The sequence below is a fragment of the Triturus cristatus genome, chromosome 2_1 (assembly GCF_964204655.1).
Source record: "Triturus cristatus chromosome 2_1, aTriCri1.1, whole genome shotgun sequence".
Classification (NCBI taxonomy): Eukaryota; Metazoa; Chordata; class Amphibia; order Caudata; family Salamandridae; genus Triturus; species Triturus cristatus.
This window is the reverse complement of record NC_140581.1, coordinates 663,825,186-663,852,278: the sequence shown is the minus strand read 5'-3', so window position 1 is coordinate 663,852,278 and position 27,093 is coordinate 663,825,186.

Below are 27,093 nucleotides of genomic sequence, written 5' to 3'. Positions count from 1 at the left end.
CGAACAAACCTATAAAATCAGATAAGGTGCATAATGCAACAGTACTTGATAATCTAGTTTGAACTAATGCTACTAGTGCTTGTCAAACTCTATGTACAGTTTCAAATAAAGTGCATATATATATATATGTATATGAAAAGATTTGCCATCTTGTGAGATGCACTCCCAGGAAGTAAGCAGACCCAGGAACTGAAATGTTAAAACACACTGACCAGCAGTTTAATGATACGCGTTTCAGGCTTATGCCCTTCTTCAAAGCCAACTGCTGTCCAAGACAGCCAAACATTACTGCCAGCATTTTCCCTCCAGTTATTCAAGTCACACCCCAAGTGGGCCGGCAAATCACATTGCCCGCAAAGCATGATGGGGCTGGTAGTTCCTTACCCATGTGGGTCTGTTTGTAGCCATCACTAGTTTTCAAAGTTCTTTAAATGGTGCTTTAAAACAAGGAAACACAGCTCTCATTACAGGCTGCTCCTCCTGTTCCACCAGCAGTCAATATAAAACAGCAGGCAGCCCCGCTTGGGATCTTGCGGTGGTGCTTCTCTCCACCTAGGCGGGCCGAATTATTTATTTGAAAAGGTTTGCCATCTTGTGAGATGCACTCCCAGGAAGTAAGCAGACTCAGGAACTGAAATGTTAAAACACACTGACCACCAGCTTAATGCGACGCGTTTCAGGCTTAACGCCCTTCTTCAAAGCCAACTGCTCTCCAGGACAGCCAAACATTACTGCCAGCATTTTCCCTCCATTTATTCAAGTCACGCCCCAAATGGGCCGGCACATCACATTGCCCGCAAAGCATGATGGGGCTGGTAGTTCCTTACCCATGTGGGTCTGTTTGTAGCCATCACTGTTTTTCAAAGTTCTTTAAATGGTGCTTTAAAACAAGGAAACACAGCTCTCATTACAGGCTGCTCCTCCTGTTCCACCAGCAGTCAATATAAAACAGCAGGCAGCCCCGCTTGGGATCTTGCGGTGGTGCTTCTCTCGACCAAGGCGGGCCGAATTATTTATTTGAAAAGTTTTGCCATCTTGTGAGATGCACTCCCAGGAAGTAAGCAGACTCAGGAACTGAAATGTTAAAACACACTGACCAGCAGTTTAATGCGACGCGTTTCAGGCTTAACGCCCTTCTTCAAAGCCAACTGCTCTCCAGGACAGCCAAACATTACTACCTGCATTTTCCCTCCATTTATTCAAGTCACGCCCCAAGTGGGCCGGCAAATCACATTGTCAGCAAAGCATGATGGGGCTGGTAGTTCCTTACCCATGTGGGTCTGTTTATAGCCATCACTGGTTTTCAAAGTTCTTTAAATGGTGTTTTAAAACAAGGAAACACAGCTCTCATTACAGGCCGCTCCTCCTATTCCACCAGCAGACAATATAAAACAGCAGGCGGCCCCGCTTGGGATCTTGCGGTGGTGCTTCTCTCCGCCTAGGCGGGCCGAATTATTTATTTGAAAAGGTTTGCCATCTTGTGAGATGCACTCCCAGGAAGTAAGCAGACTCAGGAACTGAAATGTTAAAACACACTGACGAGCAGTTTAATGCGACGCGTTTCAGGCTTACGCCCTTCTTCAAAGCCAACTGCTCTCCAGGACAGCCAAACATTACTGCCAGCATTTTCCCTCCATTTATTCAAGTCACGCCCCAAGTGGGCCGGCAAATCACATTGCCCGCAAAGCATGATGGGGTTGGTAGTTCCTTACCCATGAGGGTCTGTTTGTAGCCATCACTGGTTTTCAAAGTTCTTTAAATGGTGCTTTAAAACAAGGAAACACAGCTCTCATTACAGGCCGCTCCTCCTGTTCCACCGGCAGTCAATATAAAACAGCAGGCGGCCCCGCTTGGGATCTTGCGGAGGTGCTTCTCTCCACGTAGGCGGGCCGAAATATTTATTTGGAAAGGTTTGCCATCTTGTGAGATGCACTCCCAGGAAGTAAGCAGACTCAGGAACTGAAATGTTAAAACACACTGACCAGCAGTTTAATGCGCCGCGTTTCAGGCATACGCCCTTCTTCAAAGCCAACTGCTCTCCAAGACAGCCAAACATTACTGCCAGTATTTTCCCTCCATTTATTCAAGTCACACCCCAAGTGGGCCGGCAAATCACATTGCCTGCAAAGCATGATGGGGCTGGTAGTTCCTTACCCATGTGGGTCTGTTTGTAGCCATCACTGGTTTTCAAAGTTCTTTAAATGGTGCTTTAAAACAAGGAAACACAGCTCTCATTACAGGCCGCTCCTCCTATTCCACCCGCAGTCAATATAAAACAGCAGGCGGCCCCGCTTGGGATCTTGCAGTGGTGCTTCTCTCGCCCTATGTAGGCTGAATTATTTATTTGAAAATGTTTGCCATCTTGTGAGATGCACTCCCAGGAAGGAAGCAGCCTCAGGAACTGAAATGTTAAAACACACTGACCAGCAGTTTAATGTGACACGTTTCAGGCTTACGCCCTTCTTCAAAGCCAACTGCTCTCCAGGACAGCCAAACATTACTGCCAGCATTTTCCCTCCATTTATTCATGTCACGGCCCAAGTGGGCCGGCAAATCACATTGCCTGCAAAGCATGATGGGGCTGGTAGTTCCTATATATATATTCATATATACATATGTATATGACCCGTGTGTGCTCGAACTTCTTTCTAGTAAGGGAGTCTGGTCTTGATATATATATAAATATATACATATTACCTACTGGCGGTCGCCAGTAGGTAGTTATACTTAGGACCTTGTTTCTATTCAAAAAGCTTTTTTTCTTTTCCGAATAACTTTGGTGCCGGTTGACAAATCTTGGCGAAATTTTCCAAACGTTGGTCTCGCTCCGGTCAGCTCCTATTCTGAAAGTTTCGGGGTGATTCGCCAAGCGGGGCCCGAGAAAAAAGGGGGTCCCAAAACGCGTTTTCTCCATGTTATTGCCCATAGGAAACTTTAGTAACGACTACAGCCTGAACTGCTGAACAGAATGACACCAAAGTTGGCAAAAAGGTAGCCCTTGGTTCAGAAAGAGACCTTTTTTTTAAATGGTGTGAATCCGTTCAGTAGTTGCTGAGAAATTCAAAAAATAAGAGTCGAAAAATCAATTTCCCATAGGAAACTTGATGCAAGGATACAGCCAAAACTACTGAATGGATTTACCCCGAATTTGGCAAAAAGGTACTGCTTGGCTCAGAAAGCGACCTTTTTAAAAGTGGTGTAAATCCGTTCAGTAGTTGCTGAGTAAATCAAAAATAAAAGTTTCGATATTTAGACCACAAGCTATATTCTAATTGGCTGTCAATATTCCAAACCAGGAAGTGTTGGCAGACATTTTGTGACTCGGTAGAACCGAGTCAGAAGAAAACAGGGAAACAAAGGTGACAAAGAAGAAAAGGGGGTAGGGTAGAAACACCCTGACCCCCTAGGTCCAGGGGGGATTTGTTGAATGAAAAGCGGGGACCCGCGGAGGCCCCCACAGCCCTGGGGACTACCACCTCCCCGGGGCAATATTTTTTAAATTAAAAAAAAAAAATGTGTGAGGGGGCTGCACCCCCCTTCACATGCCCCGGGGACCACCACCTCTACGGGGCTTTGGAATTGTTGGGAGGGGGGCTGCGTGGCCCCCCTCCTGGAGCCTGTGATGGCCCTGGGGACCGCCACCCCCAGGGCTGGCTCCTACAGTGTCCCGGGGGGCCCACACCCGGGACACTGTTGTTTGCTATGGTAGGGTGGGAGCATGGTCTCCCGCCCTATCGTAGCAAACTCTGGTTTGGATTTTGGAACAGACCTCTCTTCCAAAATCCAAAGCAGAATTGCTATTCCACACGGGGAGCGGCATGTTAGGATCTCCCCATGTGGAAAAGCAATGCCGGCTCTCGCTGACGGGGAGCTGACGGGACCGTGGGGGCATTGGGGCTCCCCCATGGTACCCTACAAAGTGCATAGGCCCTGGGGGATGGGGTCCCTGGGGCGAATATAAATTACTGGTAGGAGCTGTTTTTGTTTATCGAAAAATTTGGAGTCGCGACCATAGTGCGGCGCTCAGCGCGGCCCCCTAGTGTGCACACAAGGGGTGCGTGACTCCCAGCGCAGCCCCCTGGTGTGAAGGCGAAGGGTGCACGGCTCCCAGCACTGCCCCATGGTGTGAACGAGAGGGGTGAGCAACTCCCAGCGGGGACCCCTGGTGTGAACGCGAGGGGTGCGCGACTCCTAATCGCGCTGGGTGCACGACTCCTAATACAAAAAAATAAGATTTTTTTCATTAAAAAGCTATATTAATTGTTAGCATCATGGGTGGCTCTAAAAAGAGCCCTTGTGTTTATTGGGAGATTTTTGTAGCTACATGTAAGTGCTGATGCAGAGTCTGAAGTTGTTGAGAAAGACTCTGTTTCCCTCATCTGTGAAATGTACACCATGTCTCCTGTATATGCTATCCATATTAAAACGCAGATTGTTGTTGTATATGGATCCCATACTATGGTCTCTGAGATAAGCAGAAACAGCTTTATTGTAATTTTTTCTAGCTTTCTCAATCTGAGGAAAAAATTGATTGGACCACTTCCATTTCTGTCTTTGGCATATGTTAGAGTAGACAAAGGCAGTTTGGGGGAAAGCAACATCAATTCTGCAAAGGTGTCCTTCATTAGCATTTCCAGACCTACCCCAGTCAATGTGCCTAGTTCATTGCCACCACAGTGCACAATCATGAGGTCAGGGGTTGGAAGTGCATACAGGATTTAACCAATGGCATCAATTGGTGTCACTTCAATCCTCTCTGTCCAATCCATTTAATATCTACAAAGCTAGGTCCTTGTCAATACCTCTGCTTTCAGCATACCTTTTGCACCAGAAAACATAGCTGTGCCCAATCCACACTGCATCTTGAAGGGATCTCTGTAGGTAATCAGAAGATGTCTGTACCCGAGGTAGGCAGGTGGTAGAATTAAATCTATCTAAAATGGTGGACAAGATGCTGTTTTTAAGAAAGTAGAAATTTGATTGGCTGTTTAAGAACACTCTACATTCAAATATAGGGTGCATTTTACTTTGTTTAGAAGGTATGTTTCTTATTGGTTATTTTGAAATGTTTGAAAGGTACAGCAGAAAGGATAAGGGCATGCTTTGCAAATCCAACCACACCTGCTGTTGTCATTTGCAACATTGTGTGGTGAACTTGTGACCTGGCAGCTAAGTTGAATGTTGCATGACCTGTTGCCATGGAAACTGATATTAAGGACAAGGGGTGAAGATGTCAGTTGAAAAGTATTATTCTCTGTGACCAATGGAAAATCATTTTTCAATTTTTGGAAAACACTGGGAAGCAATGTAATTTGTAGGTTATGTGTATATGTATGGGAAATTAGAGGGAAAGTTCTGACTGAGTGTGTGAGATTTTTCATTCAAAAAATGTATTTAAAAGGTGAGTTATATTTTAAAGAGATTTATGTAATATAAATTTGAAATTTTTATGAAACTTTGTTGGTTAAATTAATTTATTAAATGGACAGATATATATTGGGATAATTTTATTGTACTTAAAGTTTGTTTAAAAAATTGTATGTGCACTAATATATATTATTAAGTGTCGTGAAAGGTATAGTTGAATGATGCTTCTTATTTATTAATAATTGGTTTAATATGGATAAAGAATGTGTATTTTCAAAAAAGTTTACATAAGGTGCAGTTTATAAGGTATGCATATTTCTTCTCAGTAAAAAAGGTACAGTTTACTAAAATGGCAAAAGTATAGATAGTTTGGTAAAATGAGGTAGAACTGTTCTGTTTGCAAGATGATCATATAAGGTATTAATGACTACAATTCTGTTATTAGTTTGTACATTTTGAGTGGTTTTAGAAATCCTCATAAAAAAATTGTTGTTGATTACTCTTCTTAATTAAGTCTGTTGAGAGGTACAGTTTGATGATGATGCATATTTCTAGATTCAATTGGCAATATGTATTTCAAAAGAAAACCACTACATTTTACTCTTTCTGGTATGTAGCAGTTGTCTCCTTAAAGAGAATAGGATGTCATGAGTCATGTATTTGTTTAGATTACATTTATATAGTTGTAGCTATATTTACTGAATTAATGAGAGGTACATGATAGATTACAGGAGTGCAAAGGTAGTGAATATGTGATTTTATAAGTGCATGAGAAGTGTTGTTGTGGTTTTAAAATGTCTAATTTCATAGTTAGTATGTAGGTATATGTGCCCAATCTATACGGTCCCATAACTCCCTGCAGCCTACTGATTTACTCCTGCAAAAATCCAAGTAGTAGCCATGTAGTTCAGTAATCACAGTGTGAGTATCTGTCCACTCCTGCTATCATCCTGACAGAAGCATATCCTTATCTAATCTCTGTGTCAAAACACAAGCACTTATAAACTCACCCTGCTGTCAACTACCAGCACTCTATCTACTCAGTCACTGTCTATGCACTTGTAGAATGACTCAGGCATTAAGAGATACAGTGCTATAGTCAAATGTGCACAATCTATGCAGCCCCCTAACCCCCTGCTGACTACTGATTCAGTCCTGCAATAATCCAGATAGTACTCATGCAGTGACCCAATGACACTGTCACGCTCTGTCCACTCTTTAAATCATTCTGAGAGAACCATGTCCTTATCTAATCTCTCTGCCGAAACACAAGCACTTATAAACTCACCCTGATTTCAACTAGCAGAACTCTATCTACTCAGTCACTGTGTATGCACTTGTAGAATGACTCTGGCATTAAGAGATACAGTGCTACAGTCAAATGTGCACAACCTATGCAGGCCCCTAACCCACTGCAGACTACTGATTCAGTCCTGCAATACTCCAGATAGTACTCATGCAGTGCCTTAATCACACTGTCACTCTCTGTCCACTCTTGCAATCATCCTGACAGAACCATGTCCTTATGTAAACTCTGTGCTAAAACACAAGCACTTATAAACTCACCCTGCTCTCAAATACCAGCACTCTATCTACCCAGTCACTGTCTATGCACTTGTAGAATGAGTCAGGCATTAAGAGATACATTGCTACAATCAAAAGTGCACAATCTATGCAGGCCCTTAACTCCCTATAGACTACTGATTCACTCCTGCAGTAATCCAGATAGTACTCATGCAGTGCCCCAATCACACTGTCACTATCTGCCCACTCTTGCAATCATCCTGACAGAACCATGTCCTTATCTAATCTCTGTGCCAAAGCACAAGCACTTCTAAACTCACCCTACTGTCAACTATCAGCACTATCTAACCATTCACTGTCTATGACTCAGGCATTTACATACGCAGTGCTACACTCAAATGTGCACAATCTATGTAGGCCCCTAACCCACTGTAGACTACTGATTCAGTCCTGCAATACTCCAGATAGTACTCATGCGGTGCCTCAATCACACTGTCACTCTCTGTCCACTCTTGCAATCATCCTGACAGAACCTTGTCCTTATCTAATCTCTGTGCCGAAACACAAGCACTTATGAACTCACCCTACTGTCAACTACCAGCACTCTACCTGCCCAGTCACTGTATATGCACCTGTAGAATGACTCAGGCATTAACACATGCAGCGCTACAGTCAAATGTTCACAATCTATCCAGTCCCCTAACCCCATTCAGAGTACTGATTCACTTGTGCAATTACCGAAGTAGTAGCCATGTACAACGGTATATACAACGTGTTTATATAGTAAAACAATAGTGTATTTTATACATTTATTTTAATAATGTCATTCATATATTTTTTATTTTACAGATATTGTTCATCATCATTAAAAATAACTTACCATGACTAGAATAACACATACGAAGAAACATGAAAAAAAGGAGTATTATTTGAAAAAAACAGAACAGCAAAAGTTAGATGAATTACAACATGTGGGAAAAAAAGAAAAAGTCTTCTGGTAAGAGAACAAAAGAATTTGTTAAAAAACTTTCAAAGGCTGAAAACAGGGTGCACAATGTGGAACGTATGAAGAATGCCCCAACAGCAAAGAAGAATAAAAAGTAAATAGGAGAAGTTAATTGAAAAATGCATTCAGAATAATCAATGTATGGTAAAAGGAGAAAGAATCAGTTTGAAGAAATTGGAAAGAGAATGTTTTACAATAGAGTTGTTTTTAATTTGGTGCAAGATGTGAAGAAATATAAAAGAAGATCATCATTTTATAAAAAGAAGAAACAGATTGAAACTATTGTTAACAAGGCTTTTGAATTAAAAAGGAAATTATTCATCTTAGTTTTAAACAGAATTCGATCACTTGATAAGCCAATACATTTTATGAAGGCCAAAAGTAAGAAGAAGAAAGTTTTTAACAGAAGTAACTTTTGTGATTTTATTTGAGTGAATGGAAACACAGTTCAAGTTCAGAGCCTTTTTTTAATGAAGAGAGTTATTTTCAAACCAATACATTGTTGCTTGCAGTTGATACCAGTGGTCGAGTTTATGAGGTTAAAAATGGTTGTCCAATTGAGAAAGAGAAGATGGTTCCCAGAAATGTAGAAGAAGTGGTAGCTGATGAAGTTCGAGGGAGACGTCCTAAAGCTCCTGTGTATACTTCGGATTGTAGTAGTATTTGTAGTATACGACAGGAATCTATTGAAACTTTACGCAATTTCTTCCGAGACTATAGTAAAAAAATGGGTTACACAAAAGATTAAGATGTTGCAAGGACTAGATCCTTGCAGAGTACGAAAAAATACTTGTTTGCAAGGTCTTGCTTGTCTTTCAAGAAAAGTATGTCAAAGTGTTTTTCATCATTTTAGAATGTTAGCAGTACATCATTCTCAAATGGGGAAGTTTGTGAGAAGATTGTATTATGCTAAAAGTCCAGCACTAATTTTAAATGACTTAAACAGTGCTCTTTTACATGGAACAGTATCAGATGTTACAAAAGTTTGTGATGAAATAGAGTTTTGTTACTTTGGTCCTGAAGCAGAGACTGGACAAAGTGAGACATTGATAAAAGTAGATGTTGAAGAAAATGTGGAAAATTGTAGTACAGAGAAGTTTGAAGAACAAATTACAAAGTTTAAGGTGATTTCGTGTGAAAGGCCACATTACACTTGTATTTGTTGCCGACGAACTCACTGTAGAAATCAGACCAGGACTGTTGATCTATATTTAAAAAGTGAAAGAGAAAATAATGATAAATGGAAGGAATTTGTGGCTTATTTGTTGGTAAAGGATTGCTTTGATTTGGGTACTGATCAACGTATTTGTAAATATTATTATAACTAATTAGACGATAATAAAATGCCTGCTAGAGCTGTCCATAATAATCTAGAGTTGTTATCGATTCCTACAGAACTGATAGATTTAAACACATATGAGTCTATTCTGATTCAATGTGTGCACCCATTTCAGGCTGTTGTTCGTATGGAGCCTAAAATAGCCTACAGATTTACAGAGAGGATTAAAAGGTAGAGTTGTATATTTACCTCTAAATTTAAATAAAAATATTGAAACTATTGGTGTAGAAAATGTAGAAAGTGAACCACTAGTCATTCTAGTTAATGGTATTCCTACTAAGAGTAAGAAAATGTGGCCGAAATTAGTTGATGTTAGGAAAGTGCAAAAGGCAACATTATATCTTATGAAAAACAATGATTACTACAAAAATGTTTATGTAGAAGAAGAAGAAATAGTTTTAGAAGATGATAGTGAAAAGTCAAGTGGTCAAATTGAAAAAGTTGACATGTCCAAAAGTGAAGAAATTTATGAGCATTATAGTATACATCCACTCCCATGAATGTATAGGAAAAAAGTTTGGAAGCTCGTTGTTTTCCCCAGCTGTTCCCAACTGGAAAGTTGGACGATATGACGAACGATCAGTACAGATTCCTGTATCAGAATATTGGAAAACAAGATTGTATCCAGAAGATCCAAGATTTCAACACTGTATCCCATATATATTTCATCTTTTGTTTGAGAGTGACTTGTCTGGACTTTCATATGCAGTCAGCAACATCTTAAAAACAGGAGTACATCTTCAAAATGTTTCTGCAAAGGAATTCATGGATAAAGTACATCAGAGAGACGATCATTTAGAATCTCAACTGATTAATTTGATGGCATGTCAGCAGGGTACTAATGAGTATTGGTATCGTTGCCATGGAGAACTTAAATGCATGCTAAGAAACTTAGGAACTCCTATGTGGTTTGCAGTGCTGAATACGCTTGGGATGATTTACTTGAATTTCTTCGAGAGGCAAATTCAAATATTACAAATATTGAACACAAGACACCTGGAGAATTGTGCTCTTTGGATCCTTTAAATGTATGCAGATATTTCAACCTTAGGTTTGAAGCTATGATGTCTTTTATCTGCAATAAAAAGAATCCTCCTCTTGGAGAAGTTATTGATTTCTTTTGGAGAAAGCAGTATCAAGCTAGAGGTGCTCCTCATATACATATGTTTTATGGATCAAGGATGCACCCAAATTTGGAACTGATTCGGATGACACTTTTTTATCTTTTATTAAAGAATATGTCACATGTGCTATACCAAAAAGAACAGAAGAAAACACCTTAAGGCAACAAGTGTTATGATTCCAAAGTCATTGATGTGGCAAATACTGTCGACAGAAATACAAGTCAAAGGAAAAGTTTTATACCAAATATCGTTTTGGATTTCCACGTCCAGTAATATCCAAAGGAAGACTAAGGTGCCGATCACGATCCGGTAAAAAATTCCCCCGTGCGACTCGTATCGGGTCTTTTTACCGTACGAATCGTACAAGTGCCGTACGAACTGGCAATCACGATTCGCATGGTAAAAAGTCCATACGAACCGCACTGGGAATCATTCCCCACACGTCCTCGGGTCGGAAAATGTGTCCGACACGTCCTCGGACGATTTACCTTACAAACGTGAAAATCCAAGTCCGACCGAGGAATCACGATCCATCCCGTGCGTCCGAGGTTACAACCGTATGGAAAAAACACCGTCCGCACCGAACTCCTACAGCAACCATGGAGACATGTGCCCGCATACGCGCCCAACACACCCCCCAGCCCCCGTACGTCCGACACGTACCCCCCGTATATGTATACCCCCACCCGTCTAGGTACACCCCAGTACGTTCCAGTCGAACCCCCACCCCAGTACGTGTCATAGCCCCGTCTACCTACACCCCAGTACGTTCCAGTCATACCCCCACCCCAGTACGTGTCGTACCCCCGTGTACCTACACCCCAGTACGTTCGAGCCACACCCCCACCCCAGTACGTGTCATAGCCCCGTCTACCCACACCCCAGTACGTTCCAGTCGTACCCCCACCCCAGTACGTGTCGCACCCCCCGTGTACCCACACCCCAGTACGTTCGAGCCCCACCCCCACCCCAGTACATGTCATAGCCCCGTCTACCCACACCCCAGTACGTTCCAGTCGTACCCCCACCCCAGTACGTGTCGTACCACCGTCAATGTACACCCCCCCACCCCTGTACGTGTCGTACCACCGTCTATGTACACCCCAGTACGTTCCAGTCGTACCCCCACCCCAGTACGTGTCGTACCACCGTGAACCTACACCCCAGTACGTTCGAGCCCCACCCCCACCCCAGTACGTGTCATACCCCCGTGTACCTACACCCCAGTACGTTCCAGTCGTACCCCCACCCCAGTACGTGTCATACCCCCCGTGTACCTACACCCCAGTACGTTCCAGTCGTACCCCCACCCCAGTACGTGTCGTACCACCGTCAATGTACACCCCCCCACCCCTGTACGTGTCGTACCCCCGTCAATGTACACCCCCCACCCCTGTACGTGTCGTACCACCGTCTATGTACACCCCAGTACGTTCCAGTCGTACCCCCACCCCAGTACGTGTCGTACCACCGTGAACCTACACCCCAGTACGTTCGAGCCCCACCCCCACCCCAGTACGTGTCATACCCCCCGTGTACCTACACCCCAGTACGTTCCAGTCGTACCCCCACCCCAGTACGTGTCATACCCCCCGTGTACCCACACCCCAGTACGTTCCAGTCGTACCCCCACCCCAGTACGTGTCATACCCCCCGTGTACCTACACCCCAGTACGTTCCAGTCGTACCCCCACCCCAGTACGTGTCGTACCACCGTCAATGTACACCCCCCCACCCCTGTACGTGTCGTACCACCGTCAATGTACACCCCCCACCCCTGTACGTGTCGTACCACCGTCTATGTACACCCCAGTACGTTCCAGTCGTACCCCCACCCCAGTACGTGTCGTACCACCGTGAACCTACACCCCAGTACGTTCGAGCCCCACCCCCACCCCAGTACGTGTCATACCCCCCGTGTACCTACACCCCAGTACGTTCCAGTCGTACCCCCACCCCAGTACGTGTCATACCCCCCGTGTACCTACACCCCAGTACGTTCCAGTCGTACCCCCACCCCAGTACGTGTCGTACCCCCGTGTACCTACACCCCAGTACGTTCGAGCCACACCCCCACCCCAGTACGTGTCATACCCCCCGTGTACCTACACCCCAGTACGTTCCAGTCGTACCCCCACCCCTGGACGTGTCGTACCACCGTGAACCTACACCCCAGTACGTTCGAGTCGTACCCCCACCCCAGTACGTGTCGTACCACCGTCAATGTACACCCCCCCACCCCAGTACGTGTCGTACCACCGTCAATGTACACCCCCCACCCCTGTACGTGTCGTACCACCGTCCATGTACACCCCCCCACCCCAGTACGTGTCGTACCACCGTCAATGTACACCCCCCCACCCCTGTACGTGTCGTACCACCGTCCATGTACACCCCAGTACGTTCCAGTCGTACCCCCACCCCAGTACGTGTCGTACCACCGTCAATGTACACCCCCCCACCCCAGTACGTGTCGTACCACCGTCCATGTACACCCCAGTACGTTCCAGTCGTACCCCCACCCCAGTACGTGTCGTACCACCGTCTATGTACACCCCAGTACGTTCGAGCCCCACCCCCACCCCAGTACATGTCATACCCCCCGTGTACCTACACCCCAGTACGTTCCTGGCGCACCCCCAACACAACCTCCTAAGTACGGAGCGCACCCCATGCCCCAACATCACAACCGCATGTACGAGTCGTACAAAGCCACACACAAGGACATAATCGTACAACCAAATGGCCCATGTACACACCGTACACACGCTCCAAACGCACGTACACAACAAGGACAAAACAAAACAACACAAGAATACACCATTCGAAAGGCACACAGCCACTAAACATGGCCAACAACCACTAAAATAACACAATCACTGACCTGCAACTGTCAAAAACAAACAGAGGCCCAATACACCACCACTCCTTATAACACACCCACCCAAAATTCAAACACTGCCACACCCACCCATGGACCAATGAAAAGGGCCCACACACACAAACCATGAGCCTTTGCAACAGACTCACTGCTGCCAGACACCACAGAACCAGACTACAAGCTACACCACATCTTACACTTGCACACCTTCACACGACCACCCTCACAAACACCCTCTCATCACATTCACACACACACACAACTATCCACACCCCCCCCAACATCCACACACCCCCCACACCCACACCATCCCCACCCACATCCCTCACCATGCCCACTACCAAGAATCCAAAGTTCAGTCACCGAGAGTTGGAGGTCCTTGTTGATCAAATCCTCAGAGTCGAGCCACAGATCTTTGGAACATTGGTCAGAAGCACCAGCCAGGCAGCCAAAACAGCCATGTGGCAGACCATCGTCGATGCTGTGAATGCTGTTGCGGACACCAGGAGGACCAAGCAGGATTGCCAGAACAGGTGGTACGATCTGCGGAGGAGGGTCAGAGCCAAGAGGCAGGAGGAACACGACCAGGCCAACGCCACCGGAGGAGGGCCCTCCCGCAGAGCCGTACAGTACCATCCCTGGGAGGAGAGGGTGATGGCCATACTGCCGGTGGAGGCAGTTGAAGGAGTAGAAGGACTCCGAGACCCGGGTGAGTACACAAACAACGCACCTCACATGGGGGGAACTGCAACCACAACCCAAATTAATAACAGGCACGCAACCACCACAAGCCATCGCATGACTCAACCACACTCCATGGGCAGGCACATGCCACTGCTGCCACCATGCCCCATGCACCCAGCTGGACAATGTCAAGTCACAGGCCACAGAAGACAACAACACATGACACGGTAACCCGGATGGCGGGAGGCTGGGCACCAAGAATCACATAGTGCGACTCCAAAGCAGACAACAATGCCCTCTGCCCATATGGCCTAGGTCACAGCCAGACAAACACTGTGTCCCAACACAGGAATGACTTGCCAGCAAATGGCGGACGCCTTGCATCAACACATGGGGGTGAAGGCACTGTTTTGCACATGACAGCAGCTAATGAACATCCAACATTGTGAAAGAGTGGCAGCACACACCACCACAGCAGCAGCGCACAGACACACAGCAGACAAAATGGGTGCCTGGAGATCAGAAACAAACTCACATCAACAGGCCAAGGGCCACTCAAAGATCTGCTAACAGTGTGTGCCCAGGAAGCTGGGCCAAGGTGACAGAGGGTGACACACGGAGGGAGGGAGAGGGGGACACAGAGGGAGGGAGAGGGGGACTGAGAGGGAGGGAGACGGACAGAGGGAGGAGGCTGACACACAGAGGGAGGGAGAGGGGGACAGAGAGGGAGGGAGAGGGGGACAGAGAGGGAGGGAGACACAGGAAGATGGACAGAGGGAGGAGGCTGACACACAGAGGGAGGGAGAGGGGGACAGAGAGGGAGGGAGAGGGGGACAGAGAAGGAGGGAGACACAGGGAGAGCAAATCAGTCCTTTGGTGTGTGGGAATGTCTGCTCGTCAGCAGGTGGACTGCGTGCATGTAGACAAGGGTGGCCAGTGCCAGAACCCCCCCTCTTCATCATGGCAAAACGCAGGGCCATGTCACAACCTGTACACGAGCACAAGGACAGCCACCTGCATCATATAAGTGTGTGGATCCACTCCATGTGCACATGTACAGTGCTACTAGGAAGGCGCAAATGCATGGCTCGCCACACATGCACACTCCACTGCTGACTGCAGTCACACTTGACGCAGCAAGTAAGACTGTGCCACACATAGTTAAAGGGGCCAAATTGGTGGCCAAGGGACACACCCATGCACAAGTGCACTGTGAGTGGAATGCAAGACAGATCCTAATTCCAAGAGGAAATGTGCCAACTTTGTAACGGATGAAACATGGATGTTGCATGGATCAAAATTAACATTTTCTCTCTCACACACAGGTCAACGTCGTGCTGCACCCCCCAACACTGGGGGGGAACACTCACAGGACCCGGATCTGCAGGAGACCGATCCCACCGGCAGCGACCACTCTCACCACTCTGCGGACGACCCCGACCGACCTGGCCCCTCTGGTGTCCAACCACCTGCAGCACCTGCGTCAGGTACAACCGTGCCAACCACCACCCCCACTCCTGCCACATCCCAGGAGACACCCAGGATCCCTGCCCCAACACCACAATGCAGCCAGGCTCGTCAGGAGGGACACGGTGTCCCGGGCACCCAGGAGGAGGCAGGCGACAACGCCAATGCCACCCCTCAGGGGTCCCGGAGACCCGATGTTCCCACAAGTGCAGGCCAGACGCAAGTGGGCAGGGGTGGTGGGAGTGGAGGACGGCGGAGGCGCGAGCCTGACCAGTTGGCTGGGGATCCGGTATTTTCCCATGTCAGTAACATCCTGGACTCATACCGGCAGGACACCACGGGCATGGCCCAGGTTGTGTCCGTCCTCGAGGGGATCAAGGTCCAGCAGGCCCAGCAACATGCGGAGCTAATAGCCTGTCTACAGGTACACCAACGGAGGATGGAGGACAGACAGGCTGAGCAAGTGACGGCGTCCCAGGGGATTCACGCTGAACTCCGTCGGATGGCCGACACCATGGCCGACCCTCCCTGTGCCAGAAGGCGGAGAACATCACCACCCACAGGGAGGGATCATGAGGAGGAGGAGGAAACATCCGACGGAGCATCCCAGACGTCGTCACGGCCTGCTGCTGAGGTTCCCCGCAGGAAGCCGGGTCGTCCACGGAAAGGACCGTGAGGGTGGCTGCTACATCACCATCTCCCAGAACACCTGGCCTGGCACCTGGCCCACTGGAGCAACACCATCACAGCATCAAGAGACATTCTCTGCCACATGGCCCTGCTGGTCACTGGCTGACCAATGTTGACAAAGACTGTGGCATGGACTCTGAGGATTTCCAATGGCAAGGACACCAACTCCCCTACTGAACTTTGGATTCCCTAATCCCGGAAAGCCCCTCACTTTGTCCCCCCCCCCCCAATAATAAATCACACTATTAAGAGTAGATGCCTGCTGGTAGCATTATTACCTAACATGTGTCTTGTACAGTCTAAACATGCCTGAGTCATCTGTTCACTTCAACCATCCACACCCTGGGGCCTGAGTCTGGCACAGGACACATGGGTCACAGTTTATTAGGCAAGACAGACATGGAGCACCATACACACCCGTGATGGTCAGAACCAGCTGAGGGGGTGGCCGAAGAACCGTGCTGACAGACACATTGAGTACAGCAACAGTCATGCGCAGAGGTCAGGGATCCTGGCCCGTGTCCTGGGGGGCACCCAGGTATGTGTAGACAGGTGGCAGAACCATGTCCTGCAAGCTTGAGTCCGGTAGATGCAGAGAATGGGGTCATGGACAACGTTGGATGCATGGGGATGGCACATGTCACAATACCCACACAGTCATGGACATCATGCCCAATACACAGTCTCAGCACACACACACAGCTTGCATCTTGCCACTCGACACATTGACACATAGCCACAATCAGGGAATACCATGCCAGACATGCAGGATGCACCGTGCCAACACACCAGCACTGACTGAGAAGAGGCACCTTGGAGGCATAGGGACACCTTTATTAGTCATGTTTTTGGGATTGCAGAGGCAACTTGAAGTACACATGAACACATCATGTGGAGTAACATGTGGCTCCAACACTGGCACCCCCCTTCTGCAGCACAAATGCGTGATAGCCATGGAACTGGCACACAAGCGTCGGCTAACAGCTAAACACCCACAGCTGCTCACGGAGAGCCTGCCATACACCATACATCCGCTGATGTGGAAGTCCCACGCCATGTCAAGACAATGTTAACCGTATGTGTCCGAGGGCAGTGTCACACACATTGATGCCATCATCACAATCCACTATCCCATCACTGATGACTGACAACCAGGCAGCCCATCTATTCAGGTGTACCCAGCTGCATGTCGTGTCCCATGGGGATGCCACATGTCTGCAGAGGAACCAAACCCCGACCGGGGCAGTGTGCACACATCGTGAACAACTGCCACACCCAATACACCCTAGATGCATCCCTTACCCCATGGAGACTTCCAAACGTGTCCGTGCCTGTAACGCTGAGTCAGCCCACGATGTCATGTCCATGAGGAATAGCAGTGCCACAACAATGCAACCAGCAAACGGCATGCGCAGGTACCTGGGGAAGAGAGACACACAAGAAGTCAGCCACAAAAAGCACAGCCACTTGCATGTGCAGTTACTCGACACATGTATGGATGACAACATGCTAGGTCACAATTATGACTGGGGAAATACTACCATCACTGCCACCATCACTCCAGTGACACACCCACACACACCTCTGACCCACGTGCCATACATGCAGGTGGAGACACACATCACAACGCATGCCACACGGGGACCAATGCGTGCACACTCAGACCCTGGTACTCACCACTAAGCAAAGAAGTCGCGTATGAGCCGAGTCCGGATGTCCTCTTGCGGCTCCACATCCTCCACATCACTAGCCCCATTGCCAAGCCCTTCGTCCTCCACGGGTGGATGGTCCTCGTCATGTTGATTCAGGATGAGTGGCACAGCTCTTTCAACTGCCATGTTGTGCAGCATGCAGCAGACCATGAAGATCTTGCAGACCTTCGCCGGGGCATAAGGGAGTGCACCGCCGGTCTTGTGGAGGCACCGGAATCGGCTCTTCAGCATGCCAAACGTCCTCTCTATCACTCGCCTTGTCCGGCCATGGGCGGTGTTATAGCGGAGCTGGGCCGGCGTGATGGGGTTGCGGAGAGGTGTCAGCAGCCAAGACATGTTGGGATAGCCAGCGTCCCCTACATGGGAAGCACATGGACATCGTTAGAACTGGTGTAGCGGTCGTGCTGGTCGGCTATACAGAATACAGGACAGACAGACTGTACCCACCAACAACACATGCCCGTTCGTTGCGCAGCTGCATCATCATATCAGGCATCCCGCTACGCCTCATGATGTAGGCATCGTGTGCTGATCCTGGGAAACGAGCACAGACATGTGAAATCACCATATTGGACAGACACACCACAAGGGCATTGATGGAGTGGTAGTGCTTCCGATTGCGGTACGCCACCTCCCGTGCGTGTGGTGGTACCAAACCTACATGTGTCCCATCTATGGACCCAATGACATGGGGCATCCCTCCCAGGGCATAGAATCCACGCTTGACCTCAGTCATCTGTTCAGGGGTTGGGAACTTGATGAAGTCATCCAGGTGAATCAACATGGCCTCCAAGAAATCATGCAGCACACCGCTGAACATGCTCTGGGACATGCCACCAACATGAGCTATGGTATTTTGGAAGGTACCCGTGGCCAGAAAATGTAGGGCAGCCATTACCTTCAGCTGGGGTGTCAGTGCCGTAGGATACCTGTGCTGCGGTTGCAGGTGTGGTGCCAGTCTCGCCGTCAGCTCCAGAATCAACGGTTGGGTGAAGCGGTAGAGCCGGATCCTGTCATTCTCCTGCATGGTAGCCAAGTCTGGAATTCTTCGGGCAACAGGAGGCGCTCTGCAGTAATTTGGAAGTGACAAGGAAGAGTGAGTGCACTACGAGAACAACTCATGTCTACTGAGCACATGTAAATCTGGCAATACACACATGCCACATAGGGAGTCAGGCATGTGCTACATGCCCAGGACACGTATGGATGCAAGGTGACACTCCTTCCAAGACCCAGCTACACACGGTGATTGAGAACCTCCCCATGCCACGCCATGGAAATAGCTGTGTCCCAGTGCAAGTGCACTGCCCGACGCAAGACAGGAGTGACATACACCCACACATCAGCAGAAGTGTGATGCCGATTGCAGAGACTGGTAGCGGAACACTGGAGCCATAGGTCACATGACATTACACTAGTCCAGCCCACACACCTTGCCATGAAGGTGCACATGTCATGACTCACCACACATTCCTTGTGAGTTTGCTGACATGGCCTTGTCACGCTACTCCGTGTCCCATGCATACATGTGCACCTCACATCCGATAACACATGTGGCATGGTGTTGGGAACAGTGTGCAATGACAATCTACACACAGCCACATGTTGGTTGCTGCAACGGCTGCAGCTTTTGAGGGTGCTACAACATCAACCTGATGTAAATCCCGGACACATATATGACATAGTCACATTGTGCACTGTGGGTAGTGACAAGTCATGTGTCATGACCCCTGTACCGGGCATCATGGGACACTTCCGTGTGTTGGTGTCCGTGCCATGCCAGTGACGCTCACCCCAAGTGCGCAGTCCCACATGCACACATGTCAAAGGAGTCAAGGGCATGCCTGGCACACATTGCACCCTCACACAGTACACATGTACACATCTCATCATACATCTGGTGCCTTCTCCACTCAGGAGGCATGTTCCACATCACAGCCTGTGACACCTGTGCCCCACACATGTAGTAATGCACAGACGATGCCTTGATGTCCATTCCTGGACAAGTATGTCCATCCATGGACAAGTATGTCCGCCCTATTCCTACATGTGTGTCGCCTATCACCACAGTGATGTGTAAAAACCGCCGTACTGCTGCTGAGAGGGCCTGTGCATGTTCCCAAATCACTGTGGGAGTGCTGCCGTATGTGTACCCATCGTGATGGCGAGCGTACAGGCATTTGTACGGTCCGTACCACTACGGGTACGCATACGCGTGCAGACCCATAGTGATAGTGAGCGTACATGCGTGTGTACGGTCCGTAACACTACGGGTACGCATACGCGTGCAGACCCATAGTGATAGAGAGCGTACATGCGTGTGTACGGTCCGTAACACTACGGGTACGCATACGCGTGCAGACCCATAGTGATGGAGAGCGTAGGCATGCATGTACGGGCCGTTGCCATGCATTTGGGGTGCCCTAGGGCCCCGAAACGCATCGTACCTGTGTGTGATGCTCCAAATTTCATAGGGGACAAGTATTAAGGCCTACATGCATGCTGGTTGTCATGGAGACCAAGTTCAAAATTCGAAATTGTTCTGGAAGGTGCACAGCAGAAGTCAGTTGGAATTCTTCTACTTTGTTGCAATGTGTTTGTGGGGCTGACATCATGCAGGAGAATGAAACCGATAGAGAACCCACAGACTGCTAGGTTTGAAGGGATTGGTGGAAACATAGGATGCAAATGTGAGTGACCAATCACTCTGTACTCCTGTGCATGAGACTGGGCAGAAGGGCACATATAAGGCAGCCAGGTCCCATGAGGGAGCACTTGCCTGCACATCTTTGCATTCGTCGACCCAGCTGCTGCTACTGATTCCCTGGAACCATGTCAAGGGCTGTGGAGAGGACACAGCCATTCACCCTGGAGGAGAACATGGCTCTGCTGGATGTGATCCTCCCACAGTACTCCATGCTGTATGGGCGACCAGGGTATCAGGTGAGTGCATAGGCCACTGCCACAGACTGTCCCTATGTTGTGACTGTGACTTCTGCCATTGCGTCCAGGTGTAACACACATGCCATGTACTGTCGGGGGGGTTCCGGGGGGGGGTGCCTGATGTCTCCCAGCAGTGCCCTGAGACAGGAGGGGTGGGGGCCTATCACTCCCAGCAGTGCCCTGAGACAGGAGGGGTGGGGGCCTATCACTCCCAGCAGTGCCCTGAGACAGGAGGGGTGGGGGCCTATCACTCCCAGCAGTGCCCTGAGACAGGAGGGGTGGGGGCCTATCACTCCCAGCAGTGCCCTGAGACAGGAGGGGTGGGGGCCTATCACTCACAGCAGTGCCCTGAGACAGGAGGGGTGGGGGCCTATCACTCACAGCAGTGCCCTGAGACAGGAGGGGTGGGGGCCTATCACTCCCAGCAGTGCCCTGAGACAGGAGGGGTGGGGGCCTATCACTCACAGCAGTGCCCTGAGACAGGAGGGGTGGGGGCCTATCACTCACAGCAGTGCCCTGAGACAGGAGGGGGGGGTGTGATGCACAGTGTGAGCCTTGATCATTGATTGTGACATTGCCATCATTCCACCTGTGTACCCACTGTGGCACGTACTGCTTTTTCCCTCACCAGGGGATGATGTCCCTATGACAAAGGTGCAATGCGTTGGCTGCATGACATGCCTTGTTGTAACCAGCTAATTTGTACCCATATGTCTCTCTGTGACATGTGGCTGGTGTATTGATGTGGTGTCACTTGTTCCTCCTCACAGGTAGGCGCCACTGCCAAGGAGCAGATCTGGCTGACCGCCGTCAGTGCCGTGAGGGGTGTGGATGGTCGGAGGCGGAGCCTGCCCCAGGTGAGGAAACGCTGGCAGGATATCCGGTGCTGGACGCGGAGGATTGCACGGCTCCTGCTGGGGGACTCACCTGAGAGCCACAAGAACCGCGGCCGCCGCCGTCTGAGCCACCTCCACAGGCGTGTGCTGCCGGTGGTCTTTCCAGACCTGGAGAGGCGCTTACAGGCGATGCAGCAGCCGGAAGGGGGTAGGTACATGTGTGTTTGTTGTGTGTCACCGGCATTTGTAAGGGCACAGTAGCATGAATTCACTGGCAGGGTTTAAAGGTGCTGTGCAGATCCTGTTTGCCCCAGTATAGCGCTGTGCCCCTGCCACCCTTCCCCTCCTTGCAATGTGTTCCCTGGTCTGTGTGTAGTCACTCCTTCACAAGGTAATGTAGGCTGGCGCTTTGTCCACGAGAACAATGACTGTAGCATCATGTGTGGGGGTGGTGTGTAACAGGTTGTGGGACCTTGCCTGTGCACTGTCAAGTTCACTGCATGTGGGTTCCATGTCAGTTGGCACTGATGCTGACTCCAGACATGGGAGTTGGTCTCTCATGTGTCATGCCTTACAGCGCGCATGTCCTATGTAGTGGCCTGTGACATGATGTGCATGAGTGTGCGATACACATATTGCAGGGATGGTGACGTGTGTTGCAGTCATTACCATTCAGTAGCATGTAGTTGTGTGCCCACTACTGTCCCCTGGGGCAGCTCTTCCTCAGTGGTGTATGTGTCATCATAAACGTGGCCAATCTCAGTGTCTACAGCGTAGGTTGTGCTCTGTGCCATTGTCCCCTGTCACCATGTATATTGACGTGCTATTTTGTACAGGTGTCCACTGTGCAGCCTGACCTGATTGTCCTTCTTCATACTCACAGTTGCCAGTGCCTGTGTGTCTTGTTATACTCATCTGAGGATGGGCACTGGTACCTCATTATTTGTACAGGCGCACCTTGGCTGTTTGGCGTCCAATCTTGCTTTTTGCCTGCCCCTGTGTGTATCACCCAGACTATGAGATGTTGGTGCCACCTGTGTCTCAACAATTTGCCTCGTGTAGGGTCTTGTTGGGGCGGGCAATGCCTATGTGTCAAATCCTGATTTCCACTTGCTGGGTCTGGGCAGTGTGTGATGTTTCTGGACACACACGCAATGTGCAGTGACCGAGTCATGTTGGGCATGTTTTCAGCATTACCTATGCAGCATGTGTCTCAAGTTCATGGATATGGTCCCTGGTCATCGGTATTTTCGCCAACGCTGTGTGGTGCAGATGCAGTGCTGGATTGTCCCCAGGGCCTGGGTGCTATGTCAGACTCCGTTTCCTGTCTTTAGCTATTGTCTCATGCTCTCCATGGTATTTCAGTGGCATGGTGGCTCAACCAACTGTGTGTTTCATGCCCTACATCGGTACCCTGTTCAGTAGATGTTAGGGATCTTCCTTTTCAGGCTATGCAATGTTACCTATGTAGATTGGACTCATGTGACAGATGTGTACAGGTGTCTGATTAATTTCTGTCTCTCCACCCTGCCCACAGCATCGTCGGGGGACACAGAGGGAGACATGGACACAGACCAGGCGGAGGGACCGAGCACCAGTGCCAGCCGTGACATCGGGTCTGGCACATCGAGTGGGACAGAGGCGGAGGAGAGTGTGGCCGAGGACCTGTCGACTGGCACATCAGACTACGAAGCTGACAGGTCTGAGGAGGATGTCTCCGAGTGGGCGGAGGCTGCACCAGCAGCTGACAGCGGAACAACACCTCGCACCGCCCCCTCAGTTTCCATCAGCCGCCTCCCACTTGCTCGTGTCCCTTCCCAGCGTGCCCGGTCACAGCATGTCTCCTTCCTGCCAGGCACCGCACCCCCTGCCCCTGTCTCCACTGCTGCCGCCAATGCAGAGTCTGTGGACATCCAGCGGCAACTGCAGGTTGGTCAGGCTGCGATCCTTAATGTCCTCCATGCCCACGGCAAAACCCTCACCAACATCGAGGCTTTCTTGGAGGGCATTCATTCATCGCAGGCTGACCAACGCAACTTGCTGAGGTCCATAGACTCCACACTGACTGCAGCAGTGGGTCTCCTGCAGCGCGACCTCCCCCCACCTACCCCTGCCCCATCCACACTTCCCACTCCCATGCCTGTCCCACGTACACCCAGACGTCGGCATGCACCCACATCAACGGACACGGGCACCACACCAGCAGGGAAGGTCCACCGCACTCCTCCTGACACGCACACACAGGGTGAGGTAGGCACACCCACTGGGTCGGGGGGCAAACGTGTGACACGCAGCCATAGTGGGAGTCCGCATTCCACCCAGTCCACTCCCTCCAAATCCCCTCCCCTCAGCTCTCCTGGCCACATCTCCCCCAAGGACTCCTTCATGGCCGCTCTGTCCCTGAGCCCCACGGTTACACCACCACGCAAGCGGTCAAGGAGGTCCCCGGTCAGGGTGGTTGAGTCTCCCCCCCTGTCTCCACCCTCCCCCAGTGGCGCTGCGACCCATCCCTCTGACCCCCCCCCCTCCTTGGGGCCTGAGGTCCCTTCGGGTGCAGGGGACTCCCTGGAGGACCTTGCAAAGGTGTGTAGTGCCATCCTGGCCTCCGCCTTTGGCCCTGCCCCACCCCCTGTGGTGGAGTCCTCCATCCCTGCACCCACAACGCCGCCCCTTTGCCCTGATGTCCCTGCGGTGCCTGTTGCTTCCCCCCCCCCTGATGCCCTCACCAGTGTGGAAGACGATGCCATTTGACTGTGCAGGCAAGGTAGGGGACACGCATCTGCCTGCGATCCACGGACATTGTGCTCATGCTGAATAAAGCTTAATTTTGCGTTTACATGTTATTGCTTAAACAAACTGCTGACTCGAGCTTTGCCTCACACGGAAGCAATCTGTTGTTACCATCCCGAGCTCTGCGCAGCGACCTTGGTCTGTACATGGCGTGACAAAACAGTCTGGTTTGTTAGACAATGCATGTTTTCTACTCTAGATTGATCGACCCACCATTTAGACATAACACACAGGCAGCTGTAAATACCTAAAAGTTGGTGCTTTTAATAACACAGACATCATGATTATTATTCAGACCGAAGACGAGCCTTCCTGCGAGAAGACTCCTGATGCTCCTGTGATGTGATTTCACTAAGCTGATCTTTGAGGTATGGGGTCCCCTATTGAAGCCTAAGAGACCTTCTATTAGCATAATAATAATATTAGCTTCTTAGTAAAGGGAAGGTGGTATTATCCACTGTCATTATAATATGATCACCCCTTTTATATTCTATGGTATTGTAACGATGCTGATGGTTTTGATTTTAATCATTTGTCTGCTTGTATTAGCCAAACTACTGCATCTCAGGACACGTGGTCTATAAAAATAAACTCTTTTTATTTTCACCGTGTCTCTGTTGATTCTTGTTGTGGACTGATGTGAGAATAATATACGAACAGGTATTTCCGATTCCCACCATTCCTGAGAGTATACTGAGTCGCTTGTTCTGGGTTATCTTTTCATTGGGATCTCTGAGCCTAATCTCGGATAACGAATGGGACACTAATACTAGCCGGAGACTGGGTTCTGGGTTCTGAGGTGAGTTTCTGGTACACCACAATTCACTGAGTTGGCAGTATGTGCTGGACACAGAACTTAATTAATTTACTATTCCCACTCCAATCTATATTTAATTAAGATAAGTGCTGGACACTGAACTTAATTAATTTACTATTCTCACTCCAATCTATATTTAATTAGAATAGATGCTGGACACTGAACTTAATTAATTTACTATTCCCACTCTAGTCTATATTTAATTAAGATAAATGCTGGACACTGAACATAATGAATTTACTATTCTCACTCCAACCTATATTAAATTAGAGTAGGTGCTGTACACTGAATTTAAATAATTTACTATTCCCACTCCAGTCTATATTTAATTAAGATAACTGCTGGACACTGAACTTAATTAATTTACTATTCTCACTCCAACCTATATTAAATTAGCGTAGGTGCTGGACACTGAACTAAAATAATTTACTATTCCCACTCCAGTCTATATTAAATTAAGATAAGTGCTGGACACTGAAGTAAAATAATTAACTATTCCCACTCCAGTCTATATTAAATGAAGATAAGTGCTGGACACTGAACTTAATAAATTTACTATTCTCACTCCAACCTATATTTAATTAGAGTATGTGCTGGACACTGAACTGAATTAATTTACTATTCCCACTCCAGTCTATATTTAATTAAGATAAGTGCTGGACACTGAACTTAATTAATTTACTATTCTCACTCCAACCTATATTACATTAGAGTAGGTGCTGGACACTGAACTTAATTAATTAACTATTCCCACTCCAGTCTATATTACATTAGAGTAGGTGCTGGACACTGAACTTAATTAATTAACTATTCCCACTCCAGTCTATATTTAATTAAGATAAGTGCTGGACACTGAACTTAATTAATTTACTATTCTAACTCCAACCTATATTTTCTTAGAGTATGTGCTGGACACAGAACTTAATTAATTTACTATTCCCACTCCAATCTATATTTAATTAAAATAAGTGCTGGACACTGAACTTAATTAATGTACTATTCTCACTCCAATCTATATTTAATTAGGGTAGATGCTGGACACTGAACTTAATTAATTTACTATTCCCACTCTAGTCTATATTTAATTAAGATAAGTGCTGGACACTGAACATAATTAATTTACTATTCTCACTCCAACCTATATTAAATTAGAGTAGGTGCTGGACACTGAACTTAATTAATTTACTATTCCCACTCCAGTCTATATTACATTAGAGTAGGTGCTGGACACTGAACTTAATTAATAAACTATTCCCACTCCAGTCTATATTTAATTAAGATAAGTGCTGGACACTGAACATAATTAATTTACTATTCTCACCCCAACCTATATTAAATTAGAGTAGGTGCTGGACACTGAACTTAATTAATTTACTATTCCCACTCCAGTCTATATTTAATTAAGATAACTGCTGGACACTGAACTTAATTAATTTACTATTCTCACTCCAACCTATATTAAATTAGCGTAGGTGCTGGACACTGAACTAAAATAATTTACTATTCCCACTCCAGTCTATATTAAATTAAGATAAGTGCTGGACACTGAACTAAAATAATTTACTATTCCCACTCCAGTCTATATTAAATGAAGATAAGTGCTGGACACTGAACTTAATAAATTTACTATTCTAACTCCAACCTATATTTAATTACAGTATGTGCTGGACACTGAACTGAATTAATTTACTATTCCCACTCCAGTCTATATTTAATTAAGATAAGTCCTGGACACTGAACTTAATTAATTTACTATTCTGACTGAAATCTATATTTAATTATGGGATTAGTAAAATTCTAAATTATATTTAAATTTTCTAAATAATTATTTTTTCAAATTTAAAAATATATAAACATTTTAAATTAACTTCCCAACCTTATCCCCTATAACCCAACATTCCGCTCCTAAAATT